The sequence below is a fragment of the Colius striatus genome, chromosome 3, assembly GCF_028858725.1.
Source record: "Colius striatus isolate bColStr4 chromosome 3, bColStr4.1.hap1, whole genome shotgun sequence".
In the NCBI taxonomy this organism is placed as follows: Eukaryota; Metazoa; Chordata; class Aves; order Coliiformes; family Coliidae; genus Colius; species Colius striatus.
In genome coordinates this window covers 65258503-65273599 of record NC_084761.1, presented here as the reverse complement: position 1 = coordinate 65273599, position 15097 = coordinate 65258503, and the positions used below count along the sequence as shown (strand labels likewise).

The following is a 15097-nucleotide window of genomic DNA, read 5'->3' as shown; positions in this document are numbered from 1 at the left end:
GAAAGCTTCAGTTAATAGGTCTGCTGTCCCCTACCATCTGTCTATGCCACAAATAGCAGAAAATGTTAATATTACTTGTTTGGCAAAGCTAGGGACTGCTTTTCCTATATGCCATGGTTGGACATGACAGCTGTTTCTGGTAAGGAGGAAGGGGCTGTATAGATGGCTTCTGTAAGAAGTTGCTCAAAATTCTCCTCAGCTCTGAGCCAAACCCACTTCTGGGGCTGAGCCAATTAGACGTCTCTATGATCACTTTTTAAGAAGAAGCCAGAAGAGGAGAGTTCTTCCTGTTTCTTCTTTCTTCTGTCCCTTATTTTCTGGCTGGTGGTGGTGGTGCAAGGAATGGGAAGAGAGAGAGAAGCAACCATGCAGACTCCAAGGTCAGTGAGGGAAGAGAGGAGGAGGTGTGCTGGAGCAGAGACTCCATGCATCCTACTGCGAGGACTAGTGAAGCTGAGGTTTGTTTACATTTAATTAAAGACCCTGCATCAGGAGCAGAGACTCATTTTGCTAAAGCCCCTGTGCCAGGGGCAGTGATTCACTTTGTTAAAGACCCCATGCCAGGGGCAGTGACTGTGGCCAGGGGAGGCCGTACCCTGTGGAAGGGACCCAATATTCACAGAAGCTGTAACTGTGGGGAAGAACTCACACGAGAGATATTCACCAAGGACTGTGCCCCGTGTGAGAGACCCTGTATTGGCAGAAGCCATAGCTGCTGGAAGGAACCCACACCAGAAAAGTCCATTAAGGATTGTGTCCCATGGCAGGGACCCCATATCGGAGCAGGGGAAGAATGCAAGGAGTCATCCTCATCTGAGACAGAAGCGGCAGAGCCCATCTGTGAGAGACTGACCACATCCCCCATTCCCTGCTCCCCTGAGCCGTTGAGGAGGGAGGAGGTAGAGATATCAGGAGCAGTGAGCTGGGCCCAGGAAGAAAGGAGGGAGATCTTAAAGTGCTGGTTGTATTTTTCTCAATCATCCTACTCTCTTTTTGCTTTCTTTTCTGTTCTGTTTCTTGTAGGTAGTAGAATAAACTTTCCCACTTTCATGTCTAAGTCAAGTACTGGAGCCTGTTTTGCGCGGAACCATAATTGGCAGCAAGCCCTCCCTGCTCTTGTATCAATCCACAACAACCTTGGTTATCTTTTTGCTCCCATTTCACTGGGGCCTCTACCATCCTAACGAGGGTGGAGGTGAATGGGGAGCACGGAGCAAGAGACTGTCGTGGTGCTACTGTGCTAGCTACACTATAGATCTCTTATATCTTCTTTACTAAATTCACATCTTAGCAGATTGGCTGAACACCATTGTGTTAATTGTTGAGAAGCCTAAATTCCTTTGTGGATTTAGTCATGGTAATTGGACAGGAACTCCATACAGAGTGCGGAGGTGTAAAGCTGGCCTGGCTGTAATCGGGTGGCTTAAGAAAGAATAGAATGGCATTAGGCCTTGTGTGCTCATAAATCTTTGTGAAGTGAAAGGAGGGAACTGGGACTTGTGTTTATTCTGTCAATGTTTTTTGCTTTGCATGGTCTGACTAGCTTAAGACTGAGAACTGCAGCTGTACACAGGACCTTGCATGGCCTCAGAGCCTAGTCATGTCAATCCTTCCTTGAGAAGGAGGTAGTCTTATCCATGGCCAACTGTTGGTGTTAATATTTCCAAGTAACTCCTAGGTAAATTTTCTTTATTAAGCTAAAGAGAGTCAGGCTTTTGCACTGTGAGACACATGAAGTCGGTAATTACTCTATGAAAGATGGGCCAGTGTCCTCAAAAGACCAGACAGGACTCTGGTACACCAAATGCTTAGTATTCTGTGTCAGCCAAATGGTCAGTGTGACTACGTATCCTCCTGGAAATGTAACCCAGGTTTTCAGTATCTGTGGCAAGTGTTTTTAAAGACCATCACTACAATGTGTTTTTAAAAAAAATAAAATGTGGTACAGTAACACCATCTTTCATGGTTTTTATGAAGATAAATAACTTCAGAACATCTTATGGATGTTTGTGCCTCAGATACAAGGTGGATAAAACACCAGTTTTGTATGTGACAGCTGTCACCAAAGTGGTTTTGTCAAGGTGAGACACTGCTTGCTTTGTCCAGCAGAAGAATTTTAGGTAACTGGGAACTTCCCTGTTAAAAGACACATAAATGCTTAGGAATTTAAGTATATGTAAAATGGATATTTTAAAGACTGACATTTTGGATTTGAGCTCAAAAATCCTTTTGAGCAGCTTGTTCACCGAACAAAGTTATTCTAGCTGTTAAGTCACAATGAGGATTGCAGACTTGTTTATGTCAGAGGTTTAGGCCTGTAGGGAAACCTTGCTCCCTAATGCCCCCAACACCTTCCCAAAGCTCCCCACCCCTGCTCAAATCTTACACAGTAGTTGAACACATTCTAGGAGAAACCAAGACTAAAGGACAAATAACCTTGTGCAAAGTTCTTGAAACAATAGATTAGTGGCATGTATCAAGATCAAGATAAACAGTAGGCCTCTGTTCTCTGTTTCCTGAAACGGCCTTTTCATATTTATTTCCCCATAGCTTTTTAACTGTTTACTTTAGGAGCACGGTAAGTTAGTTTTACTAGCAAAACAGTGCTCTTACCAGGTGTATCATTCTCTTGCTCCAGTTTCATAACGATAGCTGCAGTGACTGTAGTTACTTTTCACACCAGTTGGAGAGCAGTTATATGATTTGCAGCCAGTTATAGGAAATAGATGACCAAGAGGCTTTTTACATTAATTATTACTTTATTATTATATTACTTTTATTACTTAAATGCCAAGAGGCACATTTACTTAATACGCTTTTAATATTTGGGTTTTTCAAATGTACCTGATTTCACTTCGGGCTTGACAGTCTAATTATGTTTTAAAGTTTTTGGTGCTCAGTTAAAAAGTATTGTCATTTTTTAATGATTCTGTATTCTATAATGCTGTTATTAAACACATTAAAAATTAGAGTAATTTCAACAACTTACAAAATATTCGTTTTGGGATCTTAGAAATCAAACTAAATGTGCAGCAATGACATGCAATACAGTTTTGCCAGACACGACTGGCAGAAAATCTAATATTAGCCATCATTCCAACTTCTATCTAGAAAACAGATTATTTTTTCAGAGGTGTCTTGTGTTGAAAAGCATCTTAGACTGTTGTGATTTCAGTATATTAGATCAAAAAGAAATGTAAAGGTCACAAATTTGTAGATGCTGACTATATCAAAGCCTTTTAGATCTTCAGAAACATCTCTCTGTAAAGATAGTCTGTAGCTTTTGTAAAAGTTATCAGATATATCAAGATTCCTGAAAAGCAAATTTTTAAGTTGTATAGTAAACTCTGCTTACTGTGATGGCAGAGTTGCTTATTTACAAAATGTCTTTCACAAAAATCTGACAAGGAGTTTCAGTCTTTTTTTTTTTTTTTTTTTGTTCTACCACCATAGAAAAAAAATATTACAATTGAAGGGGGAGCAGACTTAAATTCCGAAGTCAACAAGAAATGAATACAGATCAAGACAGATGGTGTCTTTAAAGAAAGCTCAGATCTCAGATCTAGAGAACAACAGCAGAGGCGACTCTTCATCAAGCATCTGCCATTTTGTACAAACATCAGTTAGTGTTAATGAAGTGACAGCACGATTCTTCAGACTTGATGTCTTGATACATGTCTTTCAAATGTTTGACTTATCAGTAAAACATATCTGTAAAAAATTCAGAAGGCTTCTTGGATACCCTGCTGGATCAGAGATTGTCTGATAACTCTTGGCTGACTCTGAAGTGTTTTCTGAGGAAAATAAGTTAAAAAAACTCCTCATAATTCTAAGCTTCCTTTTTGCTCTTCCTTCCCAGTTTCCAAGACATTTGCAAGACAAGCTGAATTCTGTAGACTTTTTCTGTAATCTGGGAAATACTTATTTTGGAGATTGAAATGATCAGTCATATTAATGAACTCTTTGGGGAAACGTCTGGAAATGGACAACACATGCACTGTGCTTTCATTCCCTAAGCTAACATTATCTGTCATGGTTTGTTCAAACTCAAGAAATATGGTTATTTGGAAAAAATCAAAAAATGAAAAAATCTCATCCATACTCCCAGTTTCTTCTGGGGGCAGGTAATGTGCAATTCATTTAGACACATTATCATGTTACTAGAAGATATTCTACTACTATTAAAAGGTCCAAATAGAAACATGTATAGAATAATAAGAAGAAAATAAATCATTACACCTGGTTCTACACTGTTCATGTCTTGAAATGTACACAGGGAGACTTCTCAAAAGGAAGATTCTTATTCAACCATTCCACATGAGCTTTGGGGATTCAACTGATGTTTTAAAGATTAAAAGTCAAGTGTTTCTTTATACGAATCTGTAAAATGCAACAATTTTCCACATATGTCATCTATCAAGGTTCTTTCTTCTGGTTTATCAGAACTCTGTCTTGTAGAATCTGGTCATGGAGCTCTTGAAGACTTGCACCAAGTCCCTACAATAGCACTGTAGGCTACACACTTGTTGGTCATGTTTGAATTGCTGAATACCAATCATTGATTAAATCACACTGCAGTGTGCCACTAAGGAAATGAAATGCTTGATTTTAGTGTTGCTGATAGTGACAAAATGAGAAATGTGATTATTATCAGACTCTGAAAAGCATAAGGTGATAATCTTGGTAATAGTGATATATTTGTCTGTTCTACTAATAAACATTCAGATATTTTTGTTTGACACCTAGATGATATATATGGTATTTATCACATCTAATTTTTCCTGTACATAAAGGTCATCCAACTTACACGCAGTAGTTAAAGCACATCTATGTGTATACTGAAATATTTCTTTTGTCATGTTCAGTAAAAGTTATGAATATTAATAGGTAAACTGTTATTTGCACAAAAACAGTTGCATAGAGTGTAGCAAATGATAAATCTACCTTCTGAGAAAATGCTAAGTAATGCTATGCTGCAGAGCGTTGTGTATTGTATTACTTCAGTAGTAAATTGATACTGCAAGTAATGGTTTTAATGGACTTTTCTACATTGATTTTTGAATACTATTAGTATTTGACATATAGACATTTGTTGATTTAGCTTGTAACCACCAGGTGAAAGCGTCTGAAATGTAGCATCTGACACCAGTGGTCTCGCAAATAGAGGTCTTGTATTTGTTTACAAATTATATTGCATGTTTCATCTGACCATTACAGCTCTCAAGCTGGCTATAATTCACACACTGAAATTTAAGCTATTGGAGTCCTTAAATCAATTTATTCATGAATCTTTACTTAAATAGAAACTGAGTTTTTTAACTTCTGTGAACTAGTTTTGTGATAAAATAGACCAAAATGATCCATTTTTAATGAAGCAGCAATAATGATTAATTTAAAGACTTGATATTAAGAGTTTGTGGGATTGTGGGTTTTGCTGTAGCTGCTTTTAAATACAGTAACACTAAAAGTAGTTGGGGATCAAATAGAAAGGATGCTTTTGAGCAAATCCCGAAAAAATATTTTCACACGTGGAAGCTTTTTCATTATTCTTACATATATGTTACAGATAATGATTTTTACATGAGGCTTCAGGATTTTTAACAGTGAGCATTGCTTTACTATTTTAATAGCTTACTGAATAGCCTATGTGTCTGGTATCATGTTTCATGTGTCAGTATAACTATCAAACAGAAATTAGGGTAACTCGTGACATTCTAAAACACTTTTCAAATTAGAGTAATTAGCTTTTATGTACTCATCAAGATGGTTTTGGGTCTTTTCCCATAGTCATTAGTTTTTATTGATACGTCATTTCTCAGTGTGTTTACGTTATGGGAGGAGGAGCTGGCTGGTTGAGGATGTGGCAGAAGAAGGCAGGGACATCTTTAACATGTCATTGAATGACCCTGGTAGAAAAAAATGGAGTGCCAGTAGCTTTGGACCACTAAGCTTCTAAAATAGCACTAGTAACTTAAGATGCAGAAGCAAACTACTGGCTTCAGTCTTGGTAAACTGCCTTGTCCTGTCTTCAGATGTGTATACCAGCCAAATCTGATGCACTAAAATGCAAGTAAAAGTACTTCCATCTCAGATGACCCCTTGTGTAAAGAAGGAAAAGCGTCTTTAGAGGTGAAGAAACTCAAAACCTTTTTTTTTCACATTAAAAAAATTCATGGTGGTCCATTTCCTGAGCTCTAGGTAATAGTCTTCATGATACCACATTTCCTTTTTAAAGCATTTCTGTTCATCATCCAGAATGGCTGTTCTCTGCTCTTTCTGTTTCTTTAAATACAAATTTGGACAGCAAACAAACAGTTTTGGTATGGATTTCCTGATTATTTTTTTTTTTAGCTTGGTTTGGGAGGCTGATTATTATGTATTGCATTTTCATTTTGGTTGTAGACAAGGCCATTGCTGCTGAAAATAGCTCCACTGTTAAGAACAAAAGCAGCATCAGCGTGCAGCTCAGATTCTTTTTATTTTTCTTTTGCAGACTCTTGCATGCGAGTTAATTTCTTGAGAGAAACCTTCATAAAGGGCTAAATAAACAAGATTTACATATACAGAATTTTCTTACTTCCTCTGCGTTTGTCTCTCAGCCCAACTCATCTGTCTGGTAAGTCATACTTTTCTTAAGGATTTGTCTTTTTTATTTGCTCCTATGACCCACATTCTTGAGCTCCTAATTAGTGCTCGGAAAAAAAGAGCTTTTGTTTGTTAGCAGTTCTGCTGCATGCTCTGTATAAAGTATGAAGGCTAATGTGCCAAGGCATTACTATACTGCTTTTACAAACCTCAAAATAGTACCTGTGATTCTATATGGTACTTTAGCATAAGTGGGATTTTAATGGTTTACTTCGTTTGCTCTCAGTTTGTTGCCATGAAATGTTTGAAAGCAAAACCAGTGATTGTTTTGTCTTGAAATTATTTACCTTGTTTGAATGTTCTGAATTTAATGAATCAACTTCAGGTTTTGATTGCAAAATGTATTCTGTGTCCAGTCAGAGTTTTAAAATAGATTTTACTAGAAATTTGTTCATGTCTTGTTGCTTGCTTATTTCATCTTTTGTATATATGCAAATGGGTTCATGTTATTGATGCAGTGGTATATTATTCTAGAAGATGATGTGCCTATTTTGGAGGACCGTAAGCATGCTCGTCAGTAGTGTTTACTTTTATAATGTAATTCTGTAACTGTTCTAGTAATGATATTGTGACTTAGAGAATTTATTCAGGTTTTGATTGTATTACTTGAAACAAACGTGGGTTTTTTTCTTTGGTTATAAGGTACAGCCCAAACAAAGAAAGTTTTCTTCCCTACCTTCTATTTTTGTTCTTTATTGTAATAAAAATGCAGACTTTTTGCTCAGTGTTGTAGCTTTTCTAAGCAATTGGCTAGCATTAAATGGCAGCCTATATCTAGTCCATGTGATCGCATGTGCTGTGGTGCTTTGGCTTACCACAATTATTGTGTACTTCCATACTGCATGCTCTGGTTCTGCATATTTCATTTTGCAGGCTTTCCCATAGCCCTAACATTGGTTTATTTTAAAAATATGTTAAAACTCCATGTCATATTTAAAATTAACTGTATATTTCATCTAAAACAATAGCTATAAATTTTGTTGCCGTAGATTGGTACTTTTACAGAAAAACTGTTTGGGAGGTTTACAATTCATTTAAGTTTTAGTAAGATGCTTTGCAGCTTATTTTGGATAAAAATCTATGTGTACATTTCATATAGCACATCTTTTTTTTAAAAAAAAACCACCAAATTTTGTGTAAAAAAAAAAAAAAAAAAAGTTGCTTTAACAGTTTTTCTGGAAACAAATGAAACAGAATCTGATTCAGTTGTGATATTAGCAGTAATGTTTTATTCTGAAATTTGAGAACCATGGATCTAATTCTGCTTGAGTTTCCTTATCACACCAGATATTGATAATGTAGTGTATTGAAGCAATGGAAATTTTGATACCAGGGATACTTTGTTTCAAATGAGATAGCTTCTATTCTTTTTCATTTTTAATTACATTCCTACTGATTTAAGATCTTCCATATACCTGTCTTACTGTCACTTATAAAGCAGCTTCTGTGGTTCTGCTATCAGTCACCCTGTCCTTGTACTTCATAAGTTCTTTTGACCACACTCTAGTGAATATTTGTCTTAAGTTTATGATTTTGATATAAAAAGAATTTGTCACCTGAGACTTACTTCATAGGAAGCTGAAGGAACTTAAGACACTTTAGAGGCCATATTGTAGTTACTGTTTGGCCAGTTTAGAAATTTGTGATCCCTTAGCATATCTAAAAGACATGGCTGGAGGAGAAATTACACAAAATCGTGCTCCATAATAGACGAAATATTTACCAAGTATTTTCAATTAAAATCAGTGCTTGAATTATGTAAAGCAAGGTCCAAGGATGGTCTGTTAATGGTAATTTTAAAATAATATCACTTTGAAGTTACTATATAAGAGCAAGTTTTTGCTTGGTACTTTATTTTTGACTAATACAGATGACTTGCAGGAACTTAACAAACTTAACTTGCAGGAACTTCATCTGAGTGAACTTGGCACTATATTCAACTAAAGGGATGAAATCTCAGGAGAGCAGTGGAATTTCTTTCGTTAACTAAGTATACCTCTGCATTCATAGGGAACAAACGGTAACATTTTGTGCAGGTTTCTGCTTTTGACAGTGTGTCTTTGTTCACTTCCCAAAGGTGGTGTCAAGTACATTGAAAAAAAAAATAACTTTCTTGCTTGGATTTTTCATTTTGCTTAATGATATGATCCCAGTGAACCCATTAAGTCTGGAAGGGCCTAGCACCATTGTTTATAATTCTTTGTGTGTGAAGAATAAGGGCTTGCTTGGAACAGTTTAGGTTACATGAACCTGCTCCTCCTTACTGTCTTTGTGAGCTCAGAGGGGTGAGAGGCAAGCGTGTATATATAAGCATTTTATGATTTAACTATTTGATCTATGTCTCAGAAAATGTCTCCTCTTGCCAGTATAAGTGGTTTTCAAACAATGTATATTACTGAACTGAGACTTTGAGAAATAATAGATCATGATAACTTGTATTTCTTGTCAAAAGCTTCATGATTATAAAGATCTGAAATATGTATACTCTTTAGTCACAGTGTGTCAATGTTGCTTCCACTGTGTGGTCTAGGTTCAATTCAGTTACTGATGGCCACGTCTTATCTGTTCTGTATATGATTCTCCGTGAGGTTTTGGATTAGTATGATCAGCAGATTGTACTAATACGTTGAAAGTCTATGGATTTCTTGTGTGAAAATGCTGGGGAAGAAGAAAGTGTATTGGAAATTGGAGGGTAAGACCTGGTAATAGAAGGAATTAATCAGAATATAAGACCATTGTGCAGCCACTTCTTCCTTGCATTAGCATCAGACTGAGGATATACAGAGTTGGAGGTGCTGTATTCCAATGTGAGACCCATGATTTGTGTCCACAGTGGACTTATCTGACTGTGTGTTCAAATGGCAATAGATAGCTCTGGAAAAAGTTTTTGACATGACTCTGAATGTTACTAGCTACTTTAGAAGGGTGCAGTTTTTATGGCATGCTGCTTAGCTCCTGTCTACAGTAACAAAAGATGGCAAAGTCTCATTATTGGCTCCTGGACTTATGCTATGCTTGACCACATGATAGATCCATGCGATAGATCCACTTGAACTAGGAACTGGCAGGAATTCCAGATTCTCAGAGCAGCCTCTGCCCATTGTCATTAACCTGTGGTTTGGCAGAAGAGGGTAAAATGAATCACTTTATTAATAAACAAGTATAGCAATGAGCATCTTCTCTCAGGATTACCAATTTTAACTATAATCTCCAAGCACTTATTTACCTAACCTTTCTAAAAAATTTTCCATCTTGTGATAAATGTTTCTCAGATCCTGCAACCTGAAAAGTATTAATTTTCCATCTCTCAAAAAATTGTAAAAATTGAAGTCAAAAGCAGATTTTCTTTGCATATGAAATGTATAAGAGTAGTTTAATTTTCACATCTGCCTTGAGCTTTGAGTTTCTTTTGACTGTAACTTGTGTTTCAGTTTGAAAAATACTGCTTTGGTAATAAAGTTGCATGATACATAGCAGCTAATTTTCCTTTTTTAGACACCAAAGCACTTGTATTTTCAAGCTAAAGATGTGCATATGCACTGTTTTTTCCTATGCAAGTACTTAACCACACATCTAATAAGTATGCTTTCATCTGTTTTTAAGGTGACTCATATAAAGCATTATCTACCTATGTTTGTTGTAAGACTACATTTGTCTCCATATAGTAGTGACTTATGTCCCTAAATGTTTAATGCTAGTTATAAGACTGTTCTTTACTGCTGGAGGCAACATGAGCACTTATACTGCTTCCACACTTGAGACTACTAATGCCTTGTTCCACAGAAAGGGTTTTTTTGTTCCCTATTAAAAATCATTTGGTATACATGAAATTAAAAAGGAGCTAACATGATGCAAAGGAGACTCTTAACATAAATATCTTCCCTAGAAAACAAACAGGTGCCAAATGTAGTAGCAGCTCCATGCTTTTGAAGACAAAAGCATAAGCAACAAGTTCTAATGTGCATAAAAGCCTCTCAAATTTGTAAGTGCTCCATGAGGCACTTGTGTAGAATTTACTTGTGTGATTCATCTCAATAGATCTAAGTGAAGAAAGAGGTGAGGTGCAACTAGATACAGCAGAACCAGATTTCTGGAAGCAGTATTTAACTAATATTGAAAGCTTTTTAAAACTCTTCAAAAAGAAGCAACCTACCTACAATGTCAGAACTGAATGTTTAAAGCTAGATCGTCACTTTCTGCTGATACCTCTTGGAGTAACTAATAGTAACACATTAAATCAAAGCATTTTGCAGTCATGACTTTCCATGAAATGAAAGATACATTGTTAAAATTTAGCAGATGTACAGTTTAATCTGTGGTTTGAACTGGAATTCAATTTTGTCTTAAGGGCGATGCTTCTAAAAAGTACCATCATCAACTACTCATTTAAAAGAAAGGCTTGGAGTTCAACTAGGCAAACATGTCTAATTCCAAAAGAGTTCTAGATATACAGCAAATGGGTCATACTGACTTACTTGGAACTGCACAACTTGAGGTCTTGTGAAGTTTTGTAGTGGCAAAGATTGCTATATATTGACTGCCCTACTCCTGTCTGGATTTCCCTCCTTTATGTAAATAGGATAAACGTAAATCCACTGATGGAGCACTGGAACAAGCTGCCCATGGGGGTTGTGGAGTCTCCTTCTCTGTAGGTCTTCAAGACCCACCTGGACATGTTCCTGTGCAACCTGATCTAGGTGGACCTGCTTCGGCATGGGGGGTGGATTAGATGATCTTTAAAGGTCCCTTCTAACACCTACCATTCAATGATTCTAGGACTTGAAAATAATTATGTGATTTCTTGCTTTGTAGCAGCTGACTCACATGGTGCTTTTCTAGCAAATCGTTTAAGTGACAGGCGGCAGGTCAGCATGGTGTTGATCTGTCTTCCTGTGATCTTGGAAGTCACATCCAAACAACTTACAATGCCTAGGTTTATGTAGTAAAATGTGCCAAATATTTGCTTGTTTAACTGAATAATTAGTTAAGAAGCATCTCTGTCTATCTAAATAGATATTAAGATATATAAAATAATTATAAGGAATGGGTGGAGCAGTTCTTAGAACAAAGAGCTGACTTCTAATCAGAATTTGAATAGAACCTGTCAAGGTATTTCAGATGGAAAATACTGTTACTATGTAACATTGGTAAGGAGCACACTGTTGTGATTTTCAGATCTTTGGATCACAGTAGAATGAAAAGCAGTAGTGTCAAAAAGCTCAAAATTTTGAGTCTTTTTTGTTCTTGACAGTAGTATATGCTTGACCAAAATGTGTATTTAGAGTTGGATAACTGTTTCCAGTGGAAATCTAGGCTCCTTCAAGTAAGTCCTTTACAGATGAGCAAACACAACGGTGCATGTTTGAGAAAACTTTTGAGTCAGCTGGTTGAAGTGCCTGTTACAAAATGTTTATTCAATTAATTTAGTAACTCCTCTGTCAATTATTGGGCAAACTAGAATGATTTGGACAAAAGTTGTTCTTATTCTTAAGGCTTTAAAAGATTTGTGTATGTGTCCAGGCTTATTGAACTGTCAAAATAAACTGCTACTGTGCATTTGCAGAATACCTGAATTTTCAGTGTTTCAAACTCTACCTATCTGGTCACAAATTATGTGACCCAATGTTTAGTCTGGTCTTTGAAGATGAGTAAACATTTGTTTGTTGGGAAGCTGATAGGTAGAGTAGGTGTTTTAAATTAATTTTAAATGTTATTCCCTTGGTTTTTATGAACTCAAAGTACTATCTGTAGGCCTTTGCATCAATTGCTATATTTAGATTGATAAAGAAGTTTAGCTTGAGTAAGAAATTCTGATTTTTTTTTTTCCTTTTGAGGTTTAAGGATATTTTTTTTTTCTGCAGTCAAAGATGTGTTTTCCTTGATCACTTGCCTGTCACAAAAAGAAATGAGGCAGATTTTAGAATGAGTATCTCTTTCTGCAAAGGGAACATCTTTCTCCTATGCTGTACAACTTAATGATATTAGAATGAACCATTTAATATATTTAAAAACCTGGATGCTTCTTAAGTAACACTGCTGATTCTGGCAGGATAGACATGGAAAGATACTTTGTGTTTTGTAGAACCCATGGAGTTTTTACACTCGGACTTTAATTTCCTCCCCCTGTTGGTTTCCAACTTGGTGCTCTCATTCTTCCATTTGAATTACATCAAAGTTGTTATATCCAAGTGCATTATCATGCGGAAGAGTGCTAGGCTGTGTTCTACAGCTAACAGAAGAGGAAATTTCAATGGAATTAAAAATGCAATATTCTGCATTAAGTGCATATACCTCACCTATTTGTTGATTTTTCTGGCAATAATCTGTGAGCAAACTTTCCCAGTTTCTTTTTACTTTGTAGCTCCAGTATCTTAAACAAACATGTTTGCATAGTTCTTTCTCTTTTGTTATTGCTGTGTAATTTCACAATTGTGAATATCTTTCATGTTCTGTTTGCATGAGTTACACACTGTAACACTTGACACTTATAAATTCCATTCTGAAAACTCACAGCAGTAACTCTCTTCCTCAAGTGAAGAAAAAAAAAAAAGATGAATTTACTTTTTATTGAATTGTGTAAGGAGCTACCATGATAATATCTCCTTAATGTACTTTTAAGTCAATGAAAATGCATTGATTCTGGAATAGTTATTCAAATGGTACAGAAATTTTCATATCTTTTATATTAAATAAATAAAAATTATTCCTGGAAATTTGTAGTAATACACAATTAAAAAAAAGTCCGCTCTATCTGTCATTCCTATTAAGGTGATGAACAAAGAAAACTGGTGTGCTATTGTTTGGACAATATCAAGTGTAATAAAGCAGTGACGATAGCCCTGGCACTGAGAGCTGCTAGAGCTAATCAATAGCAAGATTGCTAGCGTAACTGTGCAAATCACTGTCCTGCTTTGGGCAAGTGGACAAATAAAGAAAACAAGCTCGAAGACTAGTGCAAGACCATTCAGTTTAGACCATGACAGCTGGCTTCAGATACAGCTGTGCTACTAGCATCAACCATGACATCAAACTATAGCTTTTCAGTCAATTCTTGTATAGCTTCTTAGTTTTTATGCTGTTACTGGCTATGTGTCATTGCCTTTCACATCAACACTGATAGAAGTCACTATGTGATTATTCTCTGTATAATGTTTACATGTGCTATATAGTGGAACTGTTATATTCCACATAAAACCCATAGGTTTCTGCATTTTAATAAGTGTTTTGACTATAAATAATGTGTAGGGAATTGATCAGGCCAAAAACCAGATAATAGCATATTTAGGCCTAGATTGCTAATTTCAGTCTAATCAGTTAAAGTAATGATCACACACAGTTTAGAGTAGTGTAGCAATTTGATCTCTGTGAAGTCATTTAAGGGTTTAGTTCGTTTAACACAGACATTTCTCTTCTGGCAAAGTAGTATCTCCCAAGATGAAACCTCATGATGTTCTAGTCTGGTTGTGGCCCCTTAAGTGTCTGGAATGAGGAAGGAATTCAAACTGCTCTCTCTGTCCTTACAGGGTCATCCCAAGGTATATTTATCAAATGAAGCTAGAATGGTTTTGTTTTCACTATTCATTACAAGCACTTTATGTGGAATAAATACAGCACTTGTTTTTTTTCTAGGTAATCTATGAGGCATAATTGCATTTCAAAAGCCAAGTGCATATTTACAACACATATATTGGACTAATTGTGATTGAGCGAAGCTTCGTGCGGAATTTACATGCAGTTGGGAGAGATGTAGGTACAGTCAGAGTATGGAGAAGTAAGCTGATATACCTCTAAATCTCTAGTATAAAGACCTCCTTTTGAATCTGATGTCTTTGGACTTTTGTCAATAAACTTAATCCTGACCATAATGACCTGCATGACATTTATCTGATTTCTCAATTAGGGCATAGATTTAGCTATGGATGTAGATTTATGCAAAGAGAAAAGGACAACAATCTGTAACTACAAGAAAAATATATTTTTTTGTAAGAATGGGCTTATTTGACACTTCAGGGTGCTCACCAAATATCTTTTTAGAATTGTGCCTTGGTAGCTGTAATAGATATAAAACTGATAAACACTGGGGTTTTTTTGTTTTTCTTGCTTTCTGGTGGACTCTAGAACTTGATGACCTTTGCTGAAAATGACTTGACTAGCTGGAGCCATAACAAAACAGAACTGTTTGAGGCTCTGCTGTTTGGACAGTGTTTAGCATTCCATGGATATGATAGCTAGACAAATAGAGGAAATAGAAAATCAGTCATGAGGACAAACTATAAAATTGAAAAAATCCTTCCCTAAATCATTAGATGAACTTGAGTAATACTTCCACTATAAAAATAGTTACACAAATAATTGTTGCATTTTCTCAGCTATACTGCAGGTGCATATTGCAGTGTTGATACTTTGTGTTCTTCCAGTCTAGAGGCAAGTCAATGCCCTATTCTTAGTGCTG

The 15097-nt window shown here is 36.2% G+C and overlaps 1 protein-coding gene across 4 annotated transcripts in view; it reads left to right on the top strand.

Annotated features, from left to right (window-relative positions):
* Nucleotides 1-15097, top strand: part of SORBS2 (sorbin and SH3 domain containing 2) — a 159670-nt gene that overhangs the window by 16115 nt on the left and 128458 nt on the right. For all 4 annotated transcript variants that reach the window (XM_061992479.1, XM_061992481.1, XM_061992475.1 and 1 more), the window contains exon 2: nucleotides 6494-6616. The gene's annotated coding sequence lies outside the window, so the exon portion shown is untranslated. The remainder of the gene's footprint in view (nucleotides 1-6493; nucleotides 6617-15097) is intronic.